A 26,435-nucleotide genomic window follows, 5' to 3' on the forward strand; every position below is an offset into this window, starting at 1 on the left:
CATCAGGGGTCGGTACTAAGTCCACTACTATTTTTAGCTGTGTTGGAGGTGCTGGCTCAGAACGTAAAGGAGGGTTTACTGTGGGAGTTGTTGTATGCAGATGATCTGGTGTTGATTGCGGAAAGTATGGATGGACTGAATGAAAAGATGAACAAGTGGAAGGAATGTATGGAGACAAAAGGTCTGAAGGTGAATATCGGATAGACGAAGGTGATGGCAAGTGGTAAAGCATGTGGTGAGGTGGAAAGAACTGGGAAGTGGCTCTGTGCTGTGTGCAGGAAGGGTGTCAGAGTGAACTCCATTCAATGTACAATGTGCGCTGAGTGGGTTCATCAAAAATGTAGTGGACTGAGAGGGTCATTAACCAGTGTGGCAGCTACATTCAAATGGAAAGTGTGCACAGAGGGAGCTGCAGATGGAGGAAATGTTGAGTTGGATCTTGGAGACGGTGTGACACTGGAAGGTGTGAAAACATTTTGCTACCTCGGAGACATGCTGAATGGAGAAGTTGGATCAGACTCGGCAATGGTTGCTGGAGTGAGATGTGCATGGAAGAAGTTTCGGGAACTGAGTGGCGTGCTGATGAGGAAGGGAGTGTCGTTGAAGCTGAAGGGAAAGGTGTATGCTGCATGTGTGAGAAGTGTTATGAGTTATGGGAGCGAGACATGGGTCATGAATGTTGAGCAGCAACGAAGGCTGGAAAGGGTGGAAATGCGAATGGTTCGATGGATGTGCGGAGTATCGTTAAGAGTGAGGAAGACAAATGATGAATTGCGAACGATGATGGGAATAGAGCCTGTGATTGATGCTGTGAAGAGGAACAGGTTGAGATGGTTTGGTCATGTGTTGATGAAGGATGAAAGTGACTAGTTGAGAAGAGTGATGGAAATGAATGTAGAAGGAAGTAGAGGACGGGGAAGACCGAGAAAGACTTGGCTAAAGATGGTGGAAGAATAAATGCGGGCAAGGGGGTTAACAAGGAGAGATGCAGAAAATAGGGTGAAATGGAGAAGATTGTCATGGGGACCGCAAGGCTAACCCCCGGTCTAGCAGGGAAAATGGCCTTAAAATGCATGTTGTTGTTGTTGTTGTATTGCCACTAATTTAATCCTCCAGGTATCCCAATTTAGCCCAAATGTTGCCACGACAAAAATGGCGGGGAGCCGATGCCCATGGACCCTTTGAGAGGTTAATAAAAATTTCATAAAGCACAATACGTATGCTACAGAGTTCTGAGATATGAATACACAATAAATAAAGCACGATATTTATTAAACGAATTCCACAATTGGTGCATCTGATCATGTGCTTGTGAAGGTCAACATCTCTCTCTCTCTGGCCATTCTCAGAGAACAGTCTCAGCGCTGGCAATCTGGCAGTTAACTCAGGCCAACTGGCAGATATTGCAAGCAGTCACCATGTTTCAGTATTGGTCTCCTATATCTACCACCGCTGATAATAATTCAGCCTGGAAATTATTCCACAGAAACCAGCTCTCTCTTATGTACAGATTAATCCCATCTCATCTTCAATTATCTTCCCCATCTTCTCGCTCTTGGTACTCTGAATTATGTGGTGAGGCAGTTGCTTTAAAACAACTTGCATTCTCCTCCTGAAAGGCAAATTCAACTGAAGACAACATCATGTCATTCCACAAAACCCACGACAAGTGTGTGTCTACTCTCAGGGGAGCCAGAAAACAACATCTGTCCAATCTCAAGAAGGAACTTTCAAATTTGCCTCTCTCCTCTAAAACCTGGTGGCACCTTGACAAGTCTATCTCTGGTGTATCTTACCCTTCCATCCATTCCCTCACTTCAAATGGTACCACAGCCGAATCCACTCATGAGAAGGCCAAATGCCTCAATTCTATATTTGCTTCAAACTATTGTAGCTTTAACCCCTCTGTCTGTAACTACCCTTCCTAATCATACCCAATTGCTCCTGGATTCTGTATCTTTTTCACCTAAGAAGGTGTTAAAGTTTCTGCAAAGGTCGACTCTGACTGACTCTGCCACTGGACCGGACAGCATCAGCTCAGGTGTCCTGGGGATCTGCTCTGCTGCTTTTGCGCTTCCTCTCTCTGCCCTTTTCACCCTATTGTTTCCTCTGGGTCATCTTCCATCTGCTTGGAGGTCGGCCGGCATTGCAGCATTGCATAGGGAAGGTGTAAGGACGGATATCCTCATACAGACCAATTAGCTTGCTTCCAGTCATCAACAGGGTCATGGCATCCATCATCGTAGTTGACATAGGTCATTCCTTTTCTCTGGCAGCCTCATCTTGGATCATCGGTTTGGGTTTGGATCTGGATCTGGTCATTGGTCGTCCACCCTTGGCCATGCTGTTTCTACTCTCCCAGCAGTGGATTGAAGCCCTCAATGTCAGGTGTGGGATTGGAGGCGTCTCTTTGGACATGTATTGAGCTTCCAATGCGGTATGGTGTCCTGCCTTGCACTCTAAACTTTCTGCCTAATGGAATCCAAGGCCAACTCCACTTTTTGATTACTGACTTCCTCCACTCCCTTGGCCAGCATGTGGCAGAGCCCTTTCTTCTCCTTTCCCGGTCAAGGCTGGAGTGCTCCAGGGTGGTGTTCTGGGCCCCATCCTATTCATAGTTTTCATTGTTGGTCTTGCTGACTCTCTGGAAAATCTTCTTTATCTGTTTGCTGATGACTCTACTCTCTGTCGTGGCATCCCTCGTCCTTCTGGCAGACTGGTGGCAGCATCTACCCTCTCCTCAGACCTTGACAGGGTCACGGGTTGGTTGAACAATGAACACCTGGAAAATTTATTTCAATCCGGATGGATCCCACACACTCACTCGCTCTCTCCGAGGGGACTGTTCCGCGGGCCCTCCCATGTACCTTTTCAGCGGCCATCTCGGAGAGGTTTGGTCGATCAGGCTCTTGTGTCTCACTTTCAGCCATGATCTCTCTTTGGCAAGCCACATTTCAAAGTTGGCCTCCAGAGCCAGGTGCAAACTGGGCATATTCCATCGTGAAAAATCCTTCCTTGGCACACCAGAGCTCTTATGTACCTACAAGGCTTTCATCTATGGCTTTATGGGGGTGCTGCTGTCCCCTCTGGACTGGCTCCTGTATGTCACATCTTGCTCAACTTGACGCTGTGGAAACCAAGGCTTTCCAAAATCATTGAAATCTCTGGTGATGGGGCTGAGACCATGGGCCTATCGCTTCGTCATTGCCGGTGGGTCACTGGTCTCGCTGTCTTCTTCCGCCTCATTTCTGGTCTTCTACCCTCTGTCCTCTCCATGCTCTGTCCCTCCTCCTTCTCCCCCCCCCCCTCTCCCCTCTCCCACCCCAAGCATATTCTGGATGCACACAGTCCACCAGCAATGCCCTCCTAGTGAAACTGCCTAGGCCACTGTTTGCCTTCACTCATTTGTTCCTCTTTTACTGCTTGTGGAGCTGCCTTCTACATTCTTTGATCCAATTCTTCCCTCCGGGTCCTTGGGACAGCTGTTCACCGCCATCTCGTGTCATCCCCCATCCAAGGACATGATCTTTCCTGCACCCATTAAACCCTGCCCCCCACACCCACCCACCTCTCTCAAAATGTTGCTTATGCATACCCCTTATTATTACCTCCATCCCTTGTTTTTCCATCTCTGTCTAACTTCTCTATCTCCCTCCACCCTGCTGTTGGTGTTTCCTTTTTCTCCTGCTGTTCCCTTTGTTATGTTATGTCATGTCCTGATATGTTCTGTGTCCTAGCTCTTCAAAGAGCCTAGACTATGTATAAACAATACCGAAAGTCTAACAGAGGCGTAGCCAGGCTTGTTTGATACTTTAATTGAAGAGGATAGTTTGACCTGGGTAGGATATCAGTTAGCAAATAATGTAAGTATTGCATTTTTTTGAAGTACTGTAAGGCTCTAAGCTGTCTGTCACCAGGAAGTGAAGAGATTGCATTGAGACGCTGGTTTATTCTATATGTTTCGAGTCATTCTTGATCCATACACCACTTCAATCCAGCACCTTTGCAGTCACGCTAAAGGGATTGCAGTGTTATGATTATATTTACTATATTATTATTATTATTATTATTATTAACGTTATTATTATTATTATGAAAACGATACTACTGTATTAATAAACCTGGGCTAATTTGTCCGAAGAGGCCTGCAGGTGAGGCATGAAGGCACGAAGCCTAAGGCCTATATATGTACTGTATAATTGGTAGACCTGCAATACTTATGCTTTCGATATTTGATGGTCATTTTAACAATCAGTTTGTTTGTGTTTCACACTGAATGAAAAATGTAAAGGTAGAGTATGGGGATTGTGATACTTGTACATGACAGGTTCGACGATATGTCCGGCCTGAATGGCATATCTATCTATAATTCCAGTAATCTCTGTACGTCTGTACGTCTGTTTGTCTGTGACCGCTGTTTCTCGACAACCACGGGTCCGATATACTTTTAACTTGCCAGGTATATTGCTGGGGACCCGAGGATGTGCCTTTTCAAGGTTTCATATTAATCGGACAATTACTTACCGAGCTATGTCCAAAAAACGATTCAACCAATCAGAGAGCAGCGAACGATCGCGTGTGCCGAACGTGGAGGACACACTCTGCCTCGGATGGCACATTTGAGAGCGTATTCATTTATTTCACGTTTGCAAACTATGTTGGCGTTAAACTATGTTTTAAAACTAATAAAACCGAATTTGCGATTCATTCGCTTTCCTGCGCGTTTGTGCACGCGATGGCGATTTCTTTACCAAACTCCGGAAGCCGTTCGCTTTGGACCAAACCATTGCATGTAAATAGAGGGGGGGGATTGTCACCGTACTCGCAAGCCGTTCGCTTTGGACCAAACCATTTCATGTAAATAGAGGGGGGGGGGATATAATTTTAGATATAGATATAGTACGGGCAATGCCCTAGTATATCAAAATGGCGGTGTGTGGAGTTAGCCATTGCACGCCGTAATGACATCACATACATAATGACAACACATTTTTTTTTTTTTTTTTTTTTTTTTTTTTTTTTGTATACAAGATCGAGGCTCGTGAAAGAGCGAACATTAATCACACAGAAAGACAAACAGACACATAAAACAAATAACATCGGGAGCGGTAGACAAGATGGGGAGAGAGGGGGAAGGACACAAACACAACATTTGAGAGCAGGGACCGAGAGACATGGAGACATCGAGAGATCTGTGGGAGGGAGAGGGCTTTGGGGGGGAGGCATGTGAAGGGGGGGAGGCATGTGAAGGGGGGGGGGGGGGTGGGAGAGGTATAAACATATGGACACTGCCAGGATTTCCAGGAAATAAGTTGGAATTTCAAACAAGGTGGATCTGGGGTGAATTAGTGGGGGTAGAAAAGATCAAGGTTATGGATGGGGGAAGATAAGAGATGGTGGTGAACAGCTGTTTTAAAGACCTGGAGGGAGGAGAGGGATTGAAGGGAGTGTGGGAGTTTGTTCCACAGGCGGGAGAAAAGAGGAATGAAAGAGTGAAGGTGAGCAGAGAGCCGAGATTTCGGCAGTTTAACCATCAGAGGGTTGCTGGCAGATCTTGTGCGACCTGTAGGAATATTTGGGGGACAGAGCACAGAGAGAGCTGGGGGAGCAAGGCCGGAGAGGAGTCGGTAGAAGACAGAAAGACCACCTACCTGCCTGCGGTGAGTGAGTGAAAGGCCCTCAGAGATAGCTTCATCGCGGGAGATTCCAATGATTTTGAAAGCTTTGGATTCAACAGCGTGAAGCCGAGCCAGGTGTGAGGCAGGAGCACCAGCCCATAGGGGAGAACAGTATTCCATAGAGCTGTGGATGAAAGCCTTGTATGTGGTGAGGAGCTCAGATGTGCCGAGGAAGGACTTCGCACGACGGAGGATGCCCAGTCGGCGACTGGCTTTGGAGGCCAGCTTGGAAATGTGGTTTTCCCAAGAAAGATCATGGCAGATAGTGAGACCCAAAAGCTTGAGTGACAGAACTTCTTGGAGAGGATTGTTGAGAAAGTAGATGGGAGGGTTGTCCAGTCGATCTTTTCGGAGAAACATAGTAAGAGAGTGAGATTTGGCAGGATTGAAAGACATGTTCCACTTGTTTGACCAGTCTGTGATTTTGTCCAGTCCACTCAAGAGCACATCACCCCTGTCATGTGACCAGATCATCAGCTCTGATTGGTGTACATTTGTAAGGGACAAACATACATACGGACAGACAAACACTGTTTGAGACGGCTTTTCCCTTTGAGCTACGCCGTAAAAGATAACGCCGCTGGCTACGGGCCTAAAATGCACCCGCGCGCACAAACACACACACACACACACACACACACACACACACACACACACACACACACACACACACACACACACACACACACATCATACACACAGAACCAGGTGAGTGTGGGGGAAAAAGCATGGGGAGAAAAACAAATCTGCAAGCCATGTGAGCGGGACCTGAGAGGCAGTAGGCAGGTAGGCAGGCAAGCAACACACGAGGACAGAAACATCTCAGCAGCCAGAGATATGTCATACCGATGACTCAAATAGTGCATGTCCCAGCGTGCAGCCCCAGAACAAGAGCACAGCAGAGTGATCGAGGTGCCAGCACATGCTTTATACTGCAGTTTCTCCCTCCATGCTGACTGGTCACACTTGGCCAATTACAGCGCCGCAAGTGGATATGTCAGCACAGACGGTCTCCCAATCAAAGCCATGAGGTCCCTGCCCTAAGTGCAGTAGATCTGTCACTGCTCAAACGTTCCACCAATGACCGACTGGGAATGGTCCAAGGCCCACCCCCACACTTATATGGAAAACAAAGGAGGTGTGAGGTGGATGGAGGAGCCTTCTCCTTTCATGAGTTGGAGGATACAACATCGCATTGCTTCTCTCCACACACCCAGCTTCACCCAGTTCGACATTGGGGGCACAAAACGAGACAATCTTGCTCTATCTAGTCTAAAATAGTCATGGCTCATCCCTCTGACTTGCCATATGCCAGATACCTTATCCTAAACACATTTACTTTATACAGGGTAAAGGTCCTAGAAAGGATGTGAAAGATATATGGTGCAAAAGCCACTAACTACATACCCCCTCCCCCTATAAATGTAGCAACACATTGGGCAGAAGCTGCTCAGATTCCATCACAGGGGCTCTGTATGCAAAACTTAAAGTGCACCACCAACAACAAACAGGAGAGCTGATCTGGAGGCAAGTTTCTGATTTGAAGTTTCGACCACCGAGTTTTCTTTGTCTGAGGTTGCGCATGCATCGTGTGCCAGATGTTAACTATCTCGATCAACCAGGGGAGGGAGCATTACTTGAATGGAATGATCATATGGTGCGAGACATTTTAGTTACGGCTTCCCACATTGGAATTATCATCCTTCCACAACACTGATCATTCCAATCTCATGTTAATGGTTGATTCATTATCTTGCTTGTGTTCTTTGTGTATTATGACACTGATTATAAGCGTTAAACTTTGTAACTAAGGTTTTCTTTTGGTATTTTTCAATTAATTTGATCCTAAGCATTTAAAGATTTATGTAAACACTTGCACAGTGTTGCAACATTGCGACGGGTTTTCAGAAGTTTTCCAAGAAATTGCCAAACTAGAACGACACTCGGTAGAGCGCATACCTCCACCAGGTTGAACAGCTTACGTTTTGTACTCCACTGATAGGCCAGATCTGGATCCGGACCTGAACCAAAATCGAATTGGCTTCTTCTTGTCACATAACCAACTCGTCCACCTAGTTTTGTCATAACTTGTCCACAACCTTTTGAGATATCATGCGAGATATCGATTTTCGCCCCATCTCTCAATGGTGAAGAATCACTTAACATTAAAAAAAAAATACTCGCATCAGGATCCTTATTTGGATCTTCACCAAAATCAAATTGACTTGTCCGTGTCACACAACCAACCTGTCCACCAAGTCGGCGTCGACGAGTCTGGCATTTCACTCGGGCCGACTGGCACGGTCTTAAAGCAGCCATCAATCATCTGGACTCTTCTCCAATCTCTACTGCCAATATCTCTCGACATCAACCAATCCTGGGAACTCTTCCAAAGAAAATTGCTCTCTTTCATGCATAGATTTACCCCATCTCGTCTTCAGTTGTCATACCCTTCCTCCCGTCCATGGTACACTGAATCTTGTGGTGAGGCAGTTACACTGAAACAACTTGCCTTTGCCTCTTGGAAGGCTAATCCAACTGAAGGCAATATCAGTCCCTTCCACAAAGCTCAGAACAAATGTGTGTCTACCCTCAGGAGAGCCAGGAAACAATATCTCTCTACTATCAAGACTGAACTCTCAAACCTGTCTCCCTCCTCCAAATCCTGGTGACGTCTGGTCCAATCTGTTTCTGGTGTTTGTCCTCCTTCATCCCCTCCCTTACTTCAAACGGCTACACAGCTGACTCCGCACGTGAAAAAGCTGAATGCCTCAACTCTGTGTTTGCCTCAAAATCTTGTGTCCCAAACCCATCTCTCTCTGTACACACCTCACCCAGTCAAACCCAGCTGCTCTGCGTCCTTCTCTGTGTCCCAGCTGCTCTGTGTCCTCTCTGTGGAGAAGGACTCTGTGTCCTTCTTTCCTGCCAAGGTGGAGAAGTTTCTGTCAAACCTCGACTCTGATTCTGCAACTGGACCAGAGGGCATCAGCCCACGGGTCCTAAAATCCTGCTCTGCCGCTCTATCTCACCCTCTCTCTGTTCTCTTCACCCTCGCTTTTGCTCAAGGTCATCTACCATCTGCTTGGAAATCAGCCAAAATTACCACTTTACACAAAAAGGTGCAAAAACAGATCCTTGCAACTACAGACCAATCAGCCTACTCCCAATCATCAGCAAGGTCATTGAATCAATCATCACTTCTGATATTAAATCCTTCCTCTTCTCCAATAGCTTGATCTCTGATCATCAATTTGGATTCAGACCAGGTCATTCTACTCAGGACATGCCTCTTCTGCTGTCCCAACAATGGATGGAGGCCCTCAACGCCAAACAGGAATTCAGAGCTGTCTCCCTTGATATATCTCGTGCCTTCGATACGGTCTGGCATCCCGCACTGCTCACCAAACTCTCCTCCTATGGTATCCAGAGAAGTCTCCATGCATGGCTTGCGGACTTCCTCTCTGGTCGCAGTCAACGTGTGGCCCTGAATGGAATTCTCTGATCTCCCATTCCTGTTCAGGCTGGAGTTCCTCAAGGTAGTGTTCTCGGCCCTGTGCTTTTTTTGGTCTTCATCAATGATGTTTCTGACTTTCTGGAAAACCCTCTCTATCTCTTTGCTGATGGCTGCGTCCACCAATCATATCTCTGCCGCTCCATATCTCAACCCTCAGATCAGCAGGATCGGCAGGCAGCCTCTTCACCCTCTGCAGACCTGGACAAAATCGCAAACTGGTCAAACAAGTGGAACATGTCTTTCAATCCTGACAAATCTCACACTCTTACTATGTGTCTCCAAAAAGACCGTCTGGAAAACCCTCCCATCTACTTTCTCAACAATCCTCTTAAAGAAGTTCTGTTACTCAAGCTTTTAGGCCTCAATATCAGCCATGATCTTTCCTTGGAAAACCACATTTCCAAGCTGGCCTCCAAAGCCAGTCGCCGACTGGGCATCCTCCGTCGTGTGAAGTCCTTCTTTGGCACCTCTGAGCTCCTCACCACATACAAAGCTTTCATCCACAGCTTGATGGAATACTGCTCTCCCCTCTGGGCTGGTGCTCCTCCCTCACACCTAGCTCGTCTTCACGCTGTAGAAACCAAAGCTTTCAGAATCATTGGAATCTCCCGCGATGAAGCTGATTTTGAGGGCCTTTCACTCTCTCACCGCAGGCAGGTTGGTGGTCTTTCTGTCTTCTACCGACTCCTCTCTGGCCTAGCTCCCCCAGTTCTGTCTGTGCTGTGTTCTGTCTGTTCTGTCTGTGCCCCCAAATATTTCTGCAGGATGCACAAGAACTGCCAGCAACCCTCTTTTGGTGAAACTGCCAAAATCAAGACTCACTGCTCATCTTCACGCTTTCATTCCTCTTTTCTCCCGCCCCTGGAACAAACTCCCACACCCTCTTCGATCCCACTCCGCCCTCCAGGTCGTTAAAACAGCTGTTCACCACCATCTCCTATCTTCCCCCATCCAAAACCTTGATCTTTTCTACCCCCGTTAATACACCCCAAATCCACCTCTTTCAATCTCCGACCTCATTCCTGAAATTCCTAGTATTGCCAATTTGTTGCTCTCTCGATGGAATTTGTTTTATACCGTGTACCCCTTCCTTCTCCCCCCTCCCCCAACCCTTTCCCTTCCACAGATCTCCCGATGTCCCTGTTCTCTACTGTTGTGCTTATGCACTTCCCTCACTTTCCCCATCTTGTCTCCCCCTCCCTTTATTGTTTTATGTGTTCGTATATGGTTTTTTTGTGTTGTATGTGCTAATGTGTGTTTAATGTGCTTGCTCTTACACGTCCCTCGATCTTGCATACATAAAAAAAGAAAAAACGTTTCGTCCGAATCCGTTCATAACGTCTTGAGATTTTGTGCTAGGTTTCATTTATGGCAATACCTCTCAATGGTTGAGTCACTTAAACATCCTAGTATATGGATCCAGATCACCAAATTCGAATCAATTTGTCCTTGTCACACACCCAACCTGTCCACCAAATTTAGTCCAAATCAGTCCATAACTTTTTGAGATATCCTGTTCACAGTCAAACAAAGAAAAAGAAGACGTCATGCAGAGCACAATACCGGTACTTGAAAAATCCACCTCCCCCCACCCCAAAACGTTGCCATTGATCCAGTAAATTGTTCATTTCATCAAGATTAAAATTGACAATCTTGATCAAAGCTCTTCGGATCAATAGGAAAAATACTTTCTGTTTCTATAAGTTTAGGATCTGTAAGTTTCGGTAATTTCTGTAATAGGAAGAATACTGTTGCGTTTGTAGGGGGTAGTGATACCATAGACCAGGTAGAGTGTGTAGATTAGTGTGCTCCAATGTCACAAAGAAGAAGAACCACCACGATGTACTATAAGTAGGGATCCGGTAGACCGTGTGTTCGGATTAAGTGTATCTTCGTCCCCATTACGAGGAGTGGGGTATGTTAACTAGCTCAGGGATTATGGGTAATTTATCCCCTGTACGTCGTTACCTCTGTACTTTATTCCTCTGTCCCTTTTGGCACCACACCATAGACACTTAGACAGAATCCCACATTTAAACACCTTAATTAAAACCTACTGGAAGCCAGGACATTGAGCACTACCGCTGACAACCCCGACTTGGGAGGCGCACAGGACGGGCGGGCCGAGGGCAATGCCCAGAAGGGCAGTGATTGGTGGGGGGTTTTGATTGGCACAAGGCCGGGGTAAGATGGGACTTGCTGATATAAGCAGGGAAGGACTGGTAGGGAACGACTCCCTGATTGGTGAGGCATACCAGATGACGTCAGAGCCTGGGTGATAAAAGAATGCGCTAGCGGACATTTTCGGTCTTTGTCTCTCTTCTTCTTTGCTTTTCGTGCTTGTGGACATTTTGCTCTCTTCTCCTTGGCTTCTAGCTCAGACCGATTCTCTCTTGCGCCTGCTCGTTTTGAACTTTGTTGGTGAACGATTGCAATTTTATCTCTCTCCGCATCAATGCTCTTCTGGTTCTTCTCTGATTTTGGATCTCATCGCGGACGACCGTGCGCCAATATCTTTCTGGTGGTCGTGAGGAGGAAGAGCCGCGGCTTTCCAAGCAAGATCGACGGGTGGATGTGGCTCGCTGCAGTGCGACACACAGCGAGGCCTGGGTTCCCGCCAACAAACGAGCGGTTTCCGCCAGCGAGCGTGTGGTTCCCACCAAGGCCCTGAGACGATTTTGACAACCCTTGACGAGACACCCTGACCAAGTTGAGTTAAGTGCACACAGATGCCTATTAAATTTCAGTTATTTTTCCCTTTTGTCTGTCTTTCGATCTGTTTGTAGAGACGTCCCAGTTTAGGAATTTAGTTTATCACACATTTTCTTTGTACCGGGATTTATTTAAATAAACCCGTTATTTTTGTACATTTTGAATCCGTTTTCGTTTGATATTTTTTTCAGGTGTGGAGACATCGAGTGGAAGCCGTTCAGGTAAGGTTCCAGTTTCCTCTCTCCCTCTTGCTCCCCTATGCTTATTATCTGCCATTTGATTGAACGCCTCCGAGAAACAGCTCGTTTGGTCATCTGTGCTACACTACGGTCATCACCAAGGTTAGTTACGCAACAATACTGTAAGTTTAGGATCAAAAGTGACGATTTTTCAGATGAAAATTTATGATTTTAGAAGTTTGACCTAGAGTTGACCTTTGACCTCAAAAATAGTTGGTTTCCCAATTCAGTGAGGCACTATGCAAATGCTGTTACATTTTCAAGTCAATCAGATGAAAATTGATGATTTTTCAAATGAAAATTTATGATTTTGGAAATTCGACCTCCAGCTGACCTTTGACCTTTGACCTCCAAATCAATAGGCTTCTCAATTGTGACGACCTCTACAACTTGGTGAAGTTTCATGACTATTGGTTTACAATTGTGAGCTGTAGGCAGAGCGACAAACAGACAAACAAACAGACAGAATAACTAATGCAACCGACCAATATACTTGAAGGTGTTTGATTGTTTTGCTAAAACTCAGCTATTAGTGGGGGGGCCAATGTTTTCCCGTTGAATTCAAATGTTAATTTGTGGACACTGGTTGGGTTGTCTTTAGGGATGATAGAAGTTGTAGAAAAAATATGTCTCCATTTTTTTCAAGTTCTTTATAGCGGCCATTTTGGATTATCAAAATGGCGTTTGTTGAAAACCGAAATTGTCATTATCTTGGCTTCTAAATGACCTAGAGTGTTAATTTTGGTGTCCAAATGTACATATTTGCGGATACTTAATCCAATAAACACACATTTATACACCTACATATGATCAAAAGGGTTCTTATGGCAGCCATCTTGGATTTTCACGCACTTATGCCAACACATATATATATTTTTTTCCATCATTTTCACTTCTAAATCACATAAAGGCTGGACTTTAGTGTTCAAATGTACACTTATAATGTCTTTGTGCAATATTTTTAGTTGGCAGTGTTCATTGTTACATTGAAGGATCTCCATCCTCCTCATCATCAGTGTTATCGATTCCCATGGGGCGCTCCTGACCCGTGTTACCACACACCTCTTCATCTGCCCCACACATACACATCTCAGAACAGTTGAGATGCTGAGACCTGCATGAGCAGTGAGACATGCATTGGGTCTTCTTGCAGTTACATTTGATTAGATGTGTGATGGCAGCTGGGGCTGGAGGGTCCTTGGTTGTGATGGGCACCAGCTGATCTCCTTCTGCTCTCCATCCATGTTCTGTTGGTTGTGGAAGCTGGGGGTCCGGTACATCAGCCTGCCACACCATGGCCTGGAAATGTGCACGAGCAATGGCTTCATGTAAAGCTCCCCGTGTTGGTGGCAGCTTCTGTGCCTCTAGCTGTTTCTTGGTAAACAGTCTCCACCTCAGCTTGCCCACATCCACAACTGTAGTACGAGGCTCATACAGCTGGCATACAAATGCCTCAATGTCACTTTCTGTGTCAGCTCTCAGCTCCTCAGAGGCCCCAAGGTCATGAAACGCAGATACCACCTCAACAGAGCACCTATTGAGGGCTTGCCAACATGTGAGCTTTCCCTTGCCGGCAAACCGACCAGTCTGGTCTGCTCCCGTGAATGCATGGAATCCTGGTAGGGCTGCAGCCTTCCTGACACCAAGTTCATGTACTATTGGTTCCAGTGAGATTTGCCTCTTCTTGTTCCCCACACCCGTGATGAAGTATGTGTCTTTGCATAGTTCATGGTACCGGTGGAGTGCTAGGATGAATACATCAGTATCAGGTGACTGAATGTACAGCTGTGTTGCACCTCTTCGGACGGCATCTAGACTGTGAAGAAAGATCCTCGTATCAGCCTCCTCCTGGGAGCTACGGAGATGCTGTACATCCATGCAGTTGGAGAAGACATCCTGCCTTGAAGTGACGATGAAGACCTTGGTAGTCCCCTCAAAGTGACACAGAGCTTTCTTTGCCAGATAGACAGTTAGCTCATCTTTGGTGTTGGTGTGCGACAGGAACTGTTTTGCTGTCAGTTTCCCAATCGGGGTGCTGTCTTGAACGTGGTAAGCAGTGGGCGGCACATGTTTTGACCCATTGTGGCTTACCCATTGCTTGCACTACTGCCATGCCGTCTATGACAGTCACCTTCTTGGGAGGGGGTGGAGTATGTTCAGGATTGTCGTCGTCTGGCTGCTGACCAGTGCCAGTTGACTTCTTGGGTAGATCTTCTAGGATGCCCATGAGCTTGCTTTTGTCGGCATGTCGGCATGGCGGAATGGTGCATCTGGCTCTTTGGGCTTGTACGTGACTTGGCGTTTTGACTTGTAGCCGTACATGATGTTCTGACTGATGGTTATAACATCTCGATGAATAGTGGCTGAGCGCATAGTCTCTGGCTCAATGCTCGTGGCTGGTCCTTCCAGTAGCCAGCGGAGGAAAGCATAGAGTACTTTGGGTACATGCTTTTCAGCATCATCAGTGTTCATTTCTCCTTCAAATTGCCATGGGTGCTTGTTCTGACAAGCAATGGCACTGCGGAGAACAGAGGCACTCTCAAACAGTTGTTCGATGTTTTTTTCATTTGTCTTCGTCATTGCATCTTCGACAGCTGCATCACGCACGGCAGTGGAGAATACACAGTCTGACTCGTTTCGACGTTTTGGTTTCATGAAGTGAACGTCATCAATGTGAGAGTTGATTTTCTCCTTCATGCCTTGGGTAGTAGGTGATGGGACATTGTGCACACCATTATTGTCAAGAATCCTGGAGTAAACCGACTTCAGGTCAGACATGTTGAGAATTTCACCAGCTTGGAGTAGAGAGCGAACAAGGCTGACAAACTCAATGTCTGCGGCTATTTTGATAACATTAGTTTCTTGCAGTATGTGTTCTTTGTCATCACTTGATGTCCCACTCTTGGGAGCACGTTGGACATTCTGCACCCAGCATGGGAGATGATACTTGACGTCGATCGCATGAGCATCATGTGCACTGATGGCAGCACTCAGCTGAACTTTCCACTTGTGGTTGCTGCCTTCTTCAACAGCTTTCTTCAGCTGTTTACCTGCGTTGAACGTGCATACAACATGTACACTTTCCTTAGTGACCTCTTGACAGAAGAAACAAAGGTCTCTGTTGAATGGAGTTGATGATGAACGTGTGAAGCGAAGAGTCTCGTCTTGCGTAGAACCTGAGGTACTTGCAGCGGCAGGTGCAGAAGAAGGACGTCCACACCTCTTATGAAGATGCTGGGTGTCGCCATGTTCGCAGGCTTTCTGGTGGCGAACTCTAGCACGCTCCAGGTGAGCAGTGTTGCATGTAGATCCATAACATGCCCGGTGCCACTTTGCTTTATTGTTCCTCAAGTCAGTGGCAGTGAAACAGCTTAATCGTTCGCTGATCTGTTTGAAGTCTGCATCACCATATCGTGCCCTCTCCTGGATGAACTGGAGAAACTTTGCATATGAGCCCAGTGCTGGCTCAGTCACTAGTGCACCTTGGGGATCCTGGCACTGAATGCAAAGTGTGAAATCAGTTTCTTTCTTGGTTTTCTTGCTTTTTGGCTCCATCATAGCTCAGGGTCACGAATCTGGAACATACAAATAACAAATAACAAATAACAATTAAGATAGATGTGCATTAAGTTAGATTTTGGACACTGGTTCGGCTGTGCCATAAAAACCTATTTTTATCCCTTGTAGGTTATTAAAGAAGGTTTCATTCAATTCTCTATCCCCAAAAATGTACAACTGGACACCAGAATCGAAACTCTAGGTCATTTAGAAGCCAAGATAATGGAACTTTTCCTTTTTCGACATCCGCCATTTTGAAAATCCAAAATGGCCGCCATAAAGAACTTGAAACAATTGGAGACATATTTTTTCTAGAACTTATATCATCCCTAAAGACAGCCCAACCATTGTCCAAAAATTAACAAGCAATTTCAACGGGCATTTCAATCTGCTACATTGGCCCCCCCACTATATACTATTTGTGGCCTTGTAGCATTGCCTAGTGTGCTATGTAGACAAACACATCGTCGGCCAGCACAACATGGTCAGGAGGTAAAGCCAGATGCACAAAAATTAGCAAAATGGACTGGTGGTTTAAGTACCCTATATACTACACAGATGTTTTATCACTGCAAAATTCACTCTGACTGATTATTTTTAAAAAATAATTAGAAATTAATTTAGTGTTGACCCAGTTTTCTCACCATGGCTGTTGTAGGAGAGAAGCAGGGAGCAATGCAAATCACTCTATTTGGCTATTTAGATCTTGACAGCAGGTCAGGTCCTCATAAGGTTTTGGAGGGAATTAACTGTCCTCCAAAACTTAGTTTGATTGGCTCTTATGAAAATGTCATGCAAAGTACTGGACATGGACAGTCTAATGGTTCAACATCTGCCAGTTTTGCCATTTGGGGCAGAATAGTTGAGCAGGTCTGTGTCTTAGCACCCATACGCTTTTGTATAGTCTTACATTTTGTGCGGATTTACTAAAGAGGTCTATAATCGAGACCAGATCTCATGGGAAGCTGTTTAGTCTTGCTCATTTGAGGGCCAAAACCAAAGTGTGATGCCTTGTAAATATGACACTTCTTTTTGCTGCTGATGTTGCGCTGGTTGCTAAAAATGAAGATGACTTGCGTCTTACAAAATCTCAACTGATTTTCAGGTGTGTGTAAGGAATTTGCCTGACGAACGAATAGCCTGACGAAGGTTTTGGAATAAGCTATGACACTAGATAACAGGCCCTTGGAAGTTGTTCCCTTGTTTTATTTCTTGGGTTTGATAGTGACTGATAATGTGTTACTTGAGGAAGTGAGTTCCCCCCATCGGCAAGGCAGCTTACACTTTCGGCAAGGCAGCTTACACTTTCGGCAAGGCAGCTTACACTTTCGGCAAGTTAAGTAAATGTATTAGGAACAACACAAAGTTAACAGCAAACACAAAAGTTCAAGTGTATCCGGCCTGTGTCCTCAGTATGCTTTCTAGCAGTGAAGCCTAGACAACCTACAGTAATCGGGAGAATAAAATCAACAGTGTCCATCTCCGATGCCTTTGTTACATCCTTAGCATCATGTGGCGCGATAGTTTTCATCTTGGAAGTAACGCATCAAGCATCCTTGTGCTACAGTGTCTTTGCTGACTAGGCCACGTATGCAAAATGGAAGATGGCCGCGTTACAAAAGATGTATCGTATGAGGAATCGATTGATGCGGAAAGACCTGTAGGTCGACCGAAGCTACAGTCTCAGAATGTGTGTAAGAGGTATATGAAAACCTTGATATTGATGTAATTGAGTAGGAGAAAGCTGAACAAGGCAGAATCTGAGTCATGGGATGCGGATATTTGACAAGAAATGGCTTCTCAAAACAGAAGAATGGCAGATTCAAAGAAAGCAGTGAAGTCACGAGCCATTGATTTCAGTCTACATCAGTGGTACCTGTGGCAGTGACTGTCACTCTATAACTGGTCTAATCAGCCACTCAGGCAGATGCACCAGAAGGTAACGTTATAAAGGACTGTAACACTGATTTTTCATCAAGTGACTATGTTCATAACATTGTTTTTCAAGACATAGTTGCCAAATTTTAATTTTAATTTGTAGTTTTGTATTGTACCTTTTATACAATATCGAGGCTCATGGAAGAGGGAGGGAATAGAGAGTACAAGTCAACATACTGACAGTGGCACAGGAGACCACAACTGGACAGAACAAGGAAGGGCATACATGAACAGGAAAAGAGTGAGAAGAGGAGAGGAAACACCATAACCTGCAAGTAAGAGGGTTTTTAGAATTTATCTTACAAGTAAAAATTTAAAACCCAACCATCTCATTAATAACCTTCCCAGGGAAGACATTTTGACTTCTCCACTTTCTCTGGTCGACTTATGATGTCCACACTTTGTGGTTGACGTTAATGCTCTTGAAGCAATTTGGGTTGGCCATTATGAAAAGGAACCTGCCCAAATAACCCATAACAGAAAAAGCCAAAAACCGAAGCTCTTGCACAATTTCCAAGAGCAGGGAGGAGTACCCATTGAGCCCTGTGGTCCACAAAATACTTCATCTCACAATGGGTCCAGCAGGAGTTGAACATCAAGGACATACTTTTTACGGCGTAGCCCGTAGGGCAAATCCGTCTGGAACAGTGTTTGTCTGTCCGTCCAGTGTATGTTTGTATGTATGTCCCTCACAAACGTCCACCAATCAGAGCTGAGGATCTGGTTACATGACAGGGGGACAGTGTTTAGTAACCATTGCAGTTGCATATCTTACTAAAAGGAAATATAATAACCTTCTGTGAATGTTTTGGGGTCCCAGCAGGTGTCGTAATGTCGGTAGGAGGTTTCAGAAATTCCTCAATACAATTATGATGTTGAAATGCTATCGACACGGACGTTGCTCCCGAATCCGGAAGTGAACAGATGACGATGGTTCGCTGGCTTGATAATATCTCAATACACTTGTGATTTAACATTATATTTTGATAGATTAATACCATAGTATTAATTTGTGATTGGAAATTAGCTCAGGGATTATGTTAATTAATTCCTTGTATGTTGTTCCCTCTGTGATTTATCCCTATGTCCCTTATGGCACCGCATTAGACACTGGTTAGAATCTCGTATTTAATGGCACTAATTAACAATAAACATAATGGAAGCCAGGACGTTGAGCCCTACAGCTGACAACCCCGACTTGGGAGGCACACACAGGAGGGGCAGGCCGAGGCCACGCCCCGAGGAGCCGTGGTTGGTCAGGGTTCTTGATTGACAGGAGGACTGCTAAGAAGGGACTCGCTGATTGGCGAAGCATGGCCGATGACATGAGAGCATGAGTGATAAAAGGATGCGCTAGCGAACATTTTCTCTCTCTTCTCTTCGCTGCTCTCTTCTCTTCGCTTCGCTCTGCTCTCTGTGTTTGGTCTTGTTCGTGGCAGGCGGCATTTGTCTCTCTTGTTCTGGACAATAAATCGAATGATCATGCTTGGACCACAGGCTCAAGGAAGCGATCGGACCGGCTGTGTTCGGAGACACCACTGGTGGATGTGCAGTGGAAAAGGGCAGGGCCACGGACCGAGGGCTGCAGCTTCCCACCGGGGATGACGGGGACAGGACCGGCTGGAGGAGCGAGCTGCACGCGGCCTGTTCAATTCGCGTGGATGGCCTGTTGCATGCCGGAGGGCGCGGCCTAGTGAGCGAGGACGTGCGGAGGCCTAGCAGCGAGGGAGCAATCAGTTCCCGCCAACGATCTTGATGACCCCTGACGAGACCCCACCAGTGATCAGAGTTAAGTGCACCCACACACACATTATTTTCTGTTACCTTTCCCTGTGTCCATGTTTCAAATCTGTTTGTGGGGACATCCCAATTTAGGAAATTATTTGATCGTGCGTTTCTTTGTTACCGGAATTTCTTTTAATAAAACCTGTTTCTTTTTGTACATTTTAAATCCGTTTCGTGCGAGTTATTTTCTGCAGGGTTTGGAGACTGCCGGTGGGATCCGTGCAGGTAAGTGCTCTTCAACATCCCCCCTCACCCCACCCCCCTCCCACGTGTATCAACTCTGCCATACATTTGAACTTAACGCTTTGGAGTAACAGCTTGTTCAACTATCCGTTCCTTGGAAAGATTTTAATCACCAGGAACGCGACAGTGTTCACCTGATTTAGATATAACTTGGTAGGAATCATCTCTGCATGGTGCTTTCACAAGATTGTTCAAACCATCGGCCAATTTACATATTTCCCGGGTCATTCACGCCTACCAGTGGCTCCCTGGTTCTACCAGGTGAGCGCACGGGCATTGCCCCTATTTTTAATTAGTTATTACAAGTAACTAACGATCAGAATTGTTTCTTAGAAATCAAGTAATTCATAATCACACTGAGGTCCTAGGTATTTCTATAAATAGACTACCTGTACTGTATTTACTCATGCAGAATGAATTGTGCCAAGTTGTACAGCTTGACTTTGCATTCAATTGCATAATGTTTGCATGCAACAACCTAAACGTCGCATCTAATGCCATAAACGTTTGCATGAAATGGCCTAAAGTCCACACACAATGGCATAAAAGTTCACATGCAATTGCTATAGTTTGCATGCAATGGCTAAAGCTTACATGCAATGGCTAATGTTTGCCTGCAATTGCATGAAGTTTGAATGCACTGGCATAAACGTTTGTTTGACCTAAGGTTCCCATGCAATGACAAAATTTGCATGCAATGGCTAACGTTTGAATTCAATTACATAACGTTTGATTGCAATTGCAAAAGGTTTGTATGCAATAGCCTAAACTTTGCATATAATGCCATAAAAGTTCACATGCAATCGCTGGGGTTCACATGCAGTGACTAAATTTTGCTTGCAATAGCCTAAATATTGCATGTAATGGCCAAATGTTTGCTTGCAATAGCATAAACGTTTGCTTGCTCTGACATACATTTAATGTGCAATGACTAAATTTGTATGCAATAGCATAAAGTTTAATTGCAATGGCCAAATGTTTGCTTGCAATAGCAGAAAAGTTTGCTTGCTCTGACCTAAAGTTCACGTGCAATGGCCTAAAGTTCACATGTAATGACATAAAGTTCCAATGTAATGATATAAAGTTTCAATGTAATGGCATGAAGGTTGGCAAATAAAAAAGCAATTCAAAATTTGGATGTTGCCATGCTTTGCATGTTTTGGATGTTTCCATAACCACGCTTTGCATTTGTGTGACATTCCATTCTCCCTGGTGACTCGTTAGTGCAATTGGCAGGAGTTATTGGAAAAGTAGCCAAAATGACGTATTATTGAACCACCTGTCCAACTGAGACAGCATTGTGTGACCTTGCAGTAAAAACAAAACATACATTCTAATGGTGTTTGAAGACAGCATGTTGTATTTTTTCAGGCTCTGCCAATTTGCAGGTAGTTTGCTATCTCTGCCATGTTTCAGACAAAGCCAGTTTGCAGGTTTAATGTGGAAGAGGATTAAAATACATATATTTATTAAATCCCTCACCGTTTGCTGATAGGAGCATCATTGGCTGAGAGGAGCATCATTGGCTGAGAGGAGCATCATTGGCTGAGAGGAGCATCATTGGCTGAGAGGAGCATCATTGGCTGAGAGGAGCATCATTGGCTGAGAGGAGCATCATTGGCTGAGAGGGGCATCATTGGCTGAGAGTGGCATCATTGGCTGAGAGTGGCATCATTGGCTGAGAGGAGCATCATTGGCTGAGAGTGGCATCATTGGCTGAGAGGAGCATCATTGGCTGAGAGGAGCATCATTGGCTGAGAGGAGCATCATTGGCTGAGAGGAGCATCATTGGCTGAGAATGGCATCACTGGCTGAGAGTGGCATCACTGGCTGAGAGTGACACCTTTGGCTGAGAGTGGCATCATTGGCTGAGAGTGGCACCACTGGCTGAGAGCGGCACCATTGGCTGAGAGTGGCACCATTGGCTGAGAGTGGCACTACTGGCTGAGAGTGGCACCACTGGCTGAGAGTGGCACCACTGGCTGAGAGTGGCACCACTGGCTGAGAGTGGCATCATTGGCTGAGTGTGGCATCATTGGCTGAGAGTGGCATCATTGGCTGAGAGTGGCATCATTGGCTGAGAGTGGCATCATTGGCTGAGAGTGGCATCATTGGCTGAGAGTGACATCATTGGCTGAGAGTGACATCATTGGCTGAGAGTGACATCATTGGCTGAGAGTGGCATCATTGGCTGAGAGTGGCATCATTGGCTGAGAGTGGCATCATTGGCTGAGAGTGGCATCATTGGCTGAGAGTGGCATCACTGGCTGAGAGTGGCATCACTGGCTGAGAGTGGCATCACTGGCTGAGAGTGGCATCATTGGCTGAGAGTGGCATCATTGGCTGAGAGTGGCATCATTGGCTGAGAGTGGCATCATTGGCTGAGAGTGGCATCACTGGCTGAGAGTGGCATCACTGGCTGAGAGTGGCATCACTGGCTGAGAGTGGCATCATTGGCTGAGAGTGGCATCATTGGCTGAGAGTGGCATCATTGGTTGAGAGTGGCATCATTGGTTGAGAGTGGCATCATTGGCTGAGAGTGGCATCATTGGCTGAGAGTGGCATCATTGGCTGAGAGTGGCATCATTGGCTGAGAGTGGCATCATTGGCTGAGAGTGGCATCATTGGTTGAGAGTGGCATCATTGGCTGAGAGTGGCATCATTGGCTGAGAGTGGCATCATTGGCTGAGAGTGGCATCATTGGCTGAGAGTGGCATCATTGGCTGAGAGTGGCATCACTGGCTGAGAGTGGCATAATTGGCTGAGTGGCATCACTGGCTGAGAGGGGCATCACTGGCTGAGAGTGTCATCACTGGCTGAGAGTGGCATCACTGGCTGAGAGTGGCATCACTGGCTGAGAGTTGCATCATTGGCTGAGAGTGTCTTCACTAGCTGAGAGTGGCATCACTGGCTGAGAGTGGCATCACTGGCTGAGAGTGGCATCACTGGCTGAGAGTGGCATCACTGGCTGAGAGTGGCATCACTGGCTGAGAGTGGCATCACTGGCTGAGAGTGGCATCACTGGCTGAGAGTGTCTTCACAGGCTGAGAGTGTCTTCACAGGCTGAGAGTGTCTTCACAGGCTGAGAGTGGCATCAATGGATGAGAGTGGCATCACTGGCTGAGAGTGGCATAATTGGCTGAGAGTGGCATCATTGACTGAGAGTGGCATCACTGGCTGAGAGTGGCATCACTGGCTGAGAGTGGCATCATTGACTGAGTGGCATCACTGGCTGAGAGTGGCATCACTGGCTGAGAGTGGCATCATTGGCTGAGAGTGGAATCATTGGATGAGAGTGTCTTCACTGGCTGAGAGTGGCATCAATGGATGAGAGTGGCATCACTGGCTGAGAGTGGCATAATTGGCTGAGAGTGGCATCATTGACTGAGAGTGGCATCACTGGCTGAGAGTGGCATCACTGGCTGAGAGTGGCATCATTGGCTGAGAGTGGCATAATTGGCTGAGAGTGGCATAATTGGCTGAGAGTGGCATAATTGGCTGAGAGTGGCATAATTGGCTGAGAGTGGCATAATTGCTGAGAGTGGCATCACTGGCTGAGAGGGGCATCACTGGCTGAGAGTGTCATAATTGGCTGAGAGTGGCATCACTGGCTGAGAGGGGCATCATTGGCTGAGAGGGGCGTCATTGGCTGAGAGGGGCATCATTGGCTGAGAGGGGCATCACTGACTGAGAGTGGCATCATTGGCTGATAGGGGCATCATTGGCTGAGAGTGTCATCATTGGCTGAGAGTGGCATCATTGGCTGAGAGTGGCATCATTGGCTGAGAGTGGCACCATTGGCTGAGAGTGGCATCACTGGCTGAGAGTGGCGAGAGTGGCATCGCTGGCTGAGAGTGACATCACTGGCTGAGAGTGGCATCACTGGCTGAGAGTGGCATCACTGGCTGAGAGTGGCATCACTGGCTGAGAGTGGCATCATTGGCTGAGAGTGGCATCATTGGCTGAGAGTGGCATCACTGGCTGAGAGTGGCATCACTGGCTGAGAGTGGCATCACTGGCTGGGTGTGGCATCACTGGCTGAGAGTGGCATCATTGACTAAGAGTGGCATCACTGGCTGAGAGTGACATAATTGGCTGAGAGTGGCATCACTGGCTGAGAGTGGCATCATTGGCTGAGAGTGGCATCACTGGCTGAGAGTGGCATCACTGGCTGAGAGTGGCATCACTGGCTGAGAGTGGCATCACTGGCTGAGAGTGGCATCACTGGCTGAGAGTGGCATCACTGGCTGAGAGTGGCATCATTGGCTAAGAGTGTGGACGTGCTGTGTTCATGTAGCGCCCTCTGTAGGTTCGGGCACGTATCTGTAATTTGTTCAAAATGCCGGCGACAGCTCGCCTACTCTTCACCAAGGACAAGGTAGGATCGTTAACATTCACCAACCAATACTGGCAGACGGGACTCCCGTTTAACGTCCAGTCGAGTGAGGACACACAGTGATGACCTTCCTGCGCAAAATGACAGTTTGCAGTTGGGTCAGGATTCAAATCCAGGCAGGACAGATCAGAAGCGAGTGTGCGTTCCTCTCGGACATCTTGTCATCTCGGACAAGCTGTGCTGGTGATGCCCCCTGTATCGTTTGAAACAGGATTTTTTGGAATCGGGCACAACAATAACTTTCCCACTCTTCGTCCGAGGACACCGTAGGATATTTAACGTCGAGTAGGTAACGCTCGCAGACGGGACAGCCAGCTTAACGTCCAACTGGGAGATCACGGACTTTTTGATGGAACGATTGGAATTCACCTTTATCGCTTGTCCTACATCATTCTTGCTAAAATCCGACATTTTGTTATTGACATACATAAGTTTTATCAACCCCACGTGACCAAAATACACGCCATTTCTCGTGCCCTCCTGTACGACGTTTTGCGTGTTGCTTTGTTGTACTTGCACCTGTCCGCCGCCCCTTTTCGGTCGGCATGTCGGTCAAGGATAGCGCTCTTGTTCGACAGGTGGATGCACAGGTAGCACACTTACCTTTGAGTTGTATCGTGCGGGTTCGAATCCGGGCCCGACCAAAAACGGTCAGATTGGTGTTTCACAGGCGCATGGCGTCCCTCGGGTGGTCGTTAAGCTGGCTATCCCGTCCGCTGGCATTAGTTTGGTGGATGTGTCATTCACGACGAGTAGGTGAGTTATCGCCGGCACTCTGAACGAATTCCACACTGCTTTGCTCACCTAGTCGTCCTGTTGCAATGACAATATAACTCTGGCTGTGTTGGACACATGGCCGGGTATAACGTCGGTGTTATATATGTAGTTTGAGCAGTTGCTTGACGAGGATACAATTACAGCAAGCAGTTACTAAGAAAGCAATTCTCTTTCTTCCCACAAAACAGTGGGGATAACAAACTCATTCTCCGCTTATTATTGTGAAAGACCATTGGGCGAGAGAAGCTGTGGCGCACGAAAGTTTCCGATTGGATTGCATGCTTTAGATAAAGATTTCCTTGTTAATTACTTTCCTCTTCGATCTTCGTGACGGTAGAGGAAACAGCGTGCTGAGATAATGGCGCCGGGTGCCGTGAATTCCTCCCATGCCTTTCCTGAAATACGGACAGAGAGGAGTTAATCGCGCCTGTAACGTGTCGGCTACGCGGGAGAAATGGGCGGGGGCGGGGTCGGACACCGGGGTCTGGGCCGGAAACCGGGGGCGGGACCGGACACCGGGGGCGGGGCCCGACGCTGGGCTTGTCAAACTTCTGATTGGAGCAATGTTTGTGGTGGTGATGCGAGCACGGATTTCCAGGGATTTGTTACCTCAGGTGATCATGTTCATATAAACTACTGATGGAGTATGCTTACGCACTGTAAACAACAACAAACCGTACACTCATATGTAGGTACATAATAAATATAAGCTTTATGATTACTAGGGCATGCCCGTACTATATATATATCTAAAATTATATCCCCCCCCCCTCTATTTACATGAAATGGTTTGGTCCAAAGCGAACGGCTTGCGAGTACGGTGACAACCCCCCCCCTCTATTTACATGAAATGGTTTGGTCCAAAGCGAACGGCTTGCGAGTACGGTGACAATCCCCCCCCCCTCTATTTACATGAAATGGTTTGGTCCAAAGCGAACGGCTTGCGGAGTTTGGTAAAGAAATCGCCATAGCGTGCACAAACGCGCAGGACAGCGAAAGAATCGCAAATTAGTTTTAATTAGTTTTAAAACATAGTTTAACGCCAACATAGTTTGCCAACGTGAAATAAATGAATACGCTCTCAAATGTGCCGTCCGAGGCAGAGTCTGTTCGGCACGTTCGGCACACGTGATAGCTCGCTGCTCTCTGATTGGTTGAATCGTTTTTTGGACATAGCTCGGTAACTACTTGTCCGATTAATATGAAACCTTGAAAAGGCACATCCTCGGGTCCCCAGCAATATACCTGGCAAGTTTAAAGTATATCGGACCCGTGGTTGTCGAGAAACAGCGGTCACAGACATACAGACATACATACATACATACATACACACAGAGATTACTGGAATTATAGATAGATAGGAAAGCATCACCTGAACCTGCTAGATATCAATTGAGGTTTTTATTTCACAGTTTACAGTTATATAAATTACAAATTTGAAATGCTAGATATCGATTGAGGTTGGTTTTTGTTTATGGGCGTGTTTACGGTTTTATTTTCATTGAAGTTTTTATTTCACAGTGTACGGTTGTAGAAATTGCAAATTTCTAATGATAGATATAGATTGAGGTTTTTTTTTGTTTTACGGATGCATT

This window comes from Myxine glutinosa, chromosome 4 (assembly GCF_964187855.1).
Source record: "Myxine glutinosa chromosome 4, kmMyxGlut1.1, whole genome shotgun sequence".
NCBI classification, from domain to species: domain Eukaryota; kingdom Metazoa; phylum Chordata; class Myxini; order Myxiniformes; family Myxinidae; genus Myxine; species Myxine glutinosa.